This window comes from Pteropus vampyrus, unplaced genomic scaffold (genome assembly GCF_000151845.1).
Source record: "Pteropus vampyrus isolate Shadow unplaced genomic scaffold, Pvam_2.0 Scaffold55, whole genome shotgun sequence".
NCBI lineage: Eukaryota > Metazoa > Chordata > Mammalia > Chiroptera > Pteropodidae > Pteropus > Pteropus vampyrus.
The window spans coordinates 7,643,023-7,647,986 of record NW_011888836.1 but is presented as its reverse complement, the minus strand read 5'-3'; the positions used below and the strand labels follow the sequence as shown (position 1 = coordinate 7,647,986).

The 4,964-nt window shown below is 33.7% G+C and overlaps 1 pseudogene; it reads left to right on the top strand.

Annotated features, from left to right (window-relative positions):
- The first annotated feature begins 4,538 nt into the window (after positions 1-4,538).
- LOC111739934 lies at positions 4,539-4,657 on the top strand (annotated as a pseudogene).
- Positions 4,658-4,964: the final 307 nt, after the last annotated feature.

Below are 4,964 nucleotides of genomic sequence, written 5' to 3'. Positions count from 1 at the left end.
TTCTCAGCCATAAAAAAAGAATGAAGTCTCACCATTTGCATGGAAGGAGCTAGAGGGTATTGTGCTATGTGAAATGAGTCAGTGAAAAATAAACCTATGATTTCATTTATAAGTGGAGTCTAAAAAACAAAATAAATGAACAAGCAAGACAGAAACAAACTTAGAGATGTAGAGAACAAACATGGTTGCCAGATAGGGAGGGGTTTGGGGGCCTGGGTGAAAAAGGTGAAGGGATTAAGAAATACAAATTGGCAGTTACAAAATAGTTATGGGGATGTAAAGTACAGCTTAGGGAATACAGTCCATAATATTATAATAACTATACATGATGTCAAGTGGGTATAAGACCCAATAAGTCTTATTTGTAGGTTATATAAATGCCTAACCACTATGCTGTATGCCTGAAACTAATACAATATTTAACGTCGATTGTAATTTTTTTTTAATTTTTTTAAATTTTTTAAGGAAAAGAAATTCTGTTTAAATGGTAAGCAGGAAGCCAGGACAGCTCACAGGTGATATCTCCTAGGAAAGTGACATGGTAAGCAAAATGTGGCAAAAGGTCAGTAAAGAAACCACAAATCTGGTGTAATCAAGAGAACTAGTTAGAATTAGAAGAAAAGTGGAAAAAAGAAAGGTAGTAAAACTCTAATTTTTAAACTTATATATGTTTATAGAAGTAGAACATTGTGTGGTATATCAGAAAAGCCTCAGATGAACTAGATTTTAGTTCATTCCTGGTTCTATGATCTAAATATAAATATATTAAACTTTCACTCAAGTCCTCTGTACATAGAACTAGTACCTTTTATCCCACTCATAATTCTCCCTAGATATGAGCTATTTTAAGGAGAAATTTAGTCACCCTAATCTCTTAGTTTCCAAAGTTAATGATTTCCTAAAGCAAGGGAATCATTATAAATGAATCCATATTGCTTTTCTCTAATATCTTTCCTGAGTTGAAATGAGTTCATATACTAATGGGTATTAAAAGTAAATTTTCAAAAGCATTTTCAGGGCTGATGTCTAACTCAGACAGTTATATTCCCTTTCAGGAAAGGATACTGTGAAAAAGGAAAATATTCCCTTTTAAGATAACTCTCAGTGAACCAGTGCATTAAATACAAGTGCTGGTGAAGCAATCAATATATTCATATTTATGTTAATCAGAACATAACCCAAACAAACCAAATTTCTCTATCCTGTTATTTTTATGTTGGCCTTGGCACAAATACAGAAGAGATTATTTCTTAACTTAAATGCACAACAACAGTAAAAATATCAAGAGGATAAAAATTTTAGAAAGATATAAGAACAATATGCCCTACATGGATATAAAATGGAGCCATCTTGAAGGGGAAAATTTTCCTTTGGGAAGGGTAGAAAGATTCAGTAAAATTTTTTAATCACACTAATGAATGAATTGAACCAGAGGATTTTGATATAGTCATTTTTTGGATTTCATTTTCCTTTTGGGGGAGGTAAATAGGAGGGGGGAAGTTGTTTAGTAGAAATGTCCAAGACCTGTTTCCTTAAGCTTTTAAAATATATCTCTAATATGAGTGAGTGTATTACTGCACTATTATCTGGGCCTTTATAAAACTGTGGATAATTCTGAGTCCCAAATGGATATTTGACTAAATGATTTACATTACTCATATTCACTCTGATGAGTTTAAGCCGAGTAAAAATAAAGTTTAAGGCCTTTTTAAAAAATATATTAAAGAAGTAGCGAAGTTGAAAAATAATTTTTGTGCAGTTTTGCAGTTTTGTTTTCTCACAATTTAAAGATTTCAGAGCAAATTTCAGAATTTCAGAACAAACTGTAAATTAAAGATAAAATCCCCTGTTCTCTGTTCCCTTGACATTGTATATTTCTTTAAATGCCTCTGGTTATGGAAGATGGGTTAGTTGATAACAGTAGTGTGAAGTAAATGCCAAAGGAAATACAAACCAAGAAAAGATAGCTATCGAATTTGTAAAAAACCTTTGTACTAAAAAAAAATTGAAAGAGCATGGTCTATGTGAATACAGAGCACTTTAAACAAAAGTAACTGAATTACAAAGCAAGTTCAGCTTCTAGTAGTTAAAAAATTAGATTTAATTAAAAAAAAAAAACTCCTAAAACCATACCCCACACATCTGCTTATTTCTTGTGACCAAAACTCAATCCTACAACTGTACTAGGTGATCAAAGAGGCTGAGAGATGAAGATGATAAGTGGACAGTAACTCACTCAACTAAAAGTAGAAGTTCCACAACAGAGAAAGAAGAAAATGGTTACTAGGAGTCAATTAGCAGTCTCCACCATGTTTCTAGTCCACAGCTCTTCTTGAAACACTCTCTTCTTTTGACTCCGAAAATGTAGTCATAACTTCATACTAACATAATACCAATCTGAAAAACATAACCCACATTACTGCATTTAGCTGCATATGACTCTGTAAAGTAGGCATTATTGTTATCACCTTTCAACTCTAGTAGGAAGAAACAGATATTCAAAGAATTGTCATACTTTGTCATGAGATAAGACACACATTAATTGTTTTTGGTTTTGTTTTTGTTTTTTCTTTGTTTCACTCTTGGTCAAATTTGCTCATTATTACACAACTTTAGGTTCTTTCTCTGCCAGTCAGATTATTCTTCTACCAACTGCTAAAATAATTTTCAGAAAAGAAGTAAAATCATGATTTACATTGACAAACACTCTCCTTGACCAAACTTTATTCAGGTACCTGTGAGCCCTCTTTACAACTAGGCCTTGTCCTCAAGCCTGCCTAACCCAGTTATAGCAAAAAAACTCACTAAGCCAGTTTAGAAAGAATCCTCCCATCCTTGATATATGATCACCCTCAATATCTGATCAAATTCCTCATTCTCCACCATCCCCCAAGTAATACCTGATCATCCTGGCCTGCGCTTAGCAAGAATCCTGTTAGGTCAGTCTAACAAGAATTCCCCCTACCCTTCATGTCTTTTCTTAGTAATTTGCCATCCACTGACCTCTCTCAACCTGCTCCTTGGCTATAAATCTCTGCTTGTCCTTGTTTTAAGAGTTTAGCTTGATTGCTCTACCCTATTGAGATAGTCTTGACACCAAATAGTCCTGAATAAAGTCTTCCATACTGTTTTTAAAAAATGTAAGAATAATTTTAACAATATACAAATATAAACATGAACATGTTAGAGAATTTTTTCTACTCTCGTTACAAGAGGGCTTAGGCAGATGACATAACAGATTCAACAGGAAAGTCAAAACAGTACAATTTTATATTTGAAAAAACTGCTGAGATAAAATGCACATGAAGACAAAACTGGTTTTTCCTTAGACAAGAGGGTAGCTTAAAATCACAGGAAAGTATTTGCATATCTCAGTTATCTACAACTGGAAGAGTTGCTAAGAAGCTCAAAGACAGTGAGAGGGCTAGAATCTGATTACCTGGGAGGATGTGCTACAGAAAATACATAGTTTTTCAATGAACACATGTAAACAAAAATCCAGAAATAACCTTTTTTTAAGAAGTTTAAAGAGAGTTTATTCAGATAATGATTTGCAAACCAGGAAACAGCACTGGGAGGGAACCAAAGCAGAGGGGATAGAGCAGGGTTTATAAAGGCAAAAGTTGCAAGGAGCTATATGGATCAAAGAGGTGGGTTGCTAGGGAAAACAAGACCATAAAGTTACATCATTTGCTTTCTGATTGGTTCAGACAACCAGACTTTTAATGGTTGGCTGATTCGGTGCTCAAGCAAGTGGGGTTGTGAGGTGAGAACAATGGGTAATATATGATTAAGCATTTATAAACATCCTAGTGTCAGCTCACGCCTGTAGAACAAAAAGGCTGTCTTTGATTACACAATCATAGTACAAGGAGTATTATTTAACAGTGATGCAAGGAGTACAATTTTTCAAGCAGTACAATCAGCACAACAGGGCTGCTGGCTCTTCATGCAGTTCTGAAGTCCAAAAGGGCAAGCAGCTTCAGGGCTCAATCTGTAAAAATTCAAATATTGGGCCACAAAATATGAATTTAAAGTTCTTATAAATCATCACACAATATTTTTTTCTACATATCAACTGCAGAAAACCTCAGATTTAGTTCATGAGCTTAGGCTCGTCTCTTTCTATATCATTCCCTTAGATAAAGTATTCTATTTTATTGGTTAAATTCTCCTTCTCATACTGATAATCTCAAAACACATACTTCTATAATGTCTTTCTGAAGACATTATGTATGTTATGTTCACTCTGCATTTTAATGTTTTATTAGGTATCTATAATTGAAAGTTCAAACATCATGTCAAACTTCAAGTGTATAAAATTAATATCTCTGTGCATCCTAGAAAATTAGACATAGTTTTCAATATACCCACTTCTGGTATTGTTACAACCATTATTCCAGAAACCCAGAATTAATGTCTCAGAATCATTTTAAATCTAATTTATGCTTCATATCCAACAGTAATTAGTTTCTGCTTCTTTTTCCAACAAAGTATTTCTTAGATGCAAGCTTTCCATTCTCTTTTATTATTCACTTAGCTACAGCCATGCTACCCTGAACAAGCCTGATCCCATCTGATCTCGTAAGCTAAGCTGGGTCAGGCCTGGTTAATACTTGGATGGGAGACCACCTAGGAAGACCAGGTGCTGTAGGCGTAAAAAAATAAAAAAATTTAAAAATAAGGGATTATAAACTGACAAGGTCCTTGCAATCTTGAGGTCAACCAAGAGTTGCCTTGCCTAAAAAAAAAATATATATATATATAATATATATATATAATTCACTTAGCCTTAAATTGTTTTCTAGTCTTTACTTCCTCATTTCTATCCCTACTAATTTCATGTATGGCTACTAAATTGATCTCTGTAAACCCACTTTCAGCATGTAGCATAGATATTGTTAAGTACACCACATACAAAATTAAATAGGTGTGGTACTTGTATTTTTCAAAGATGGCTTGCA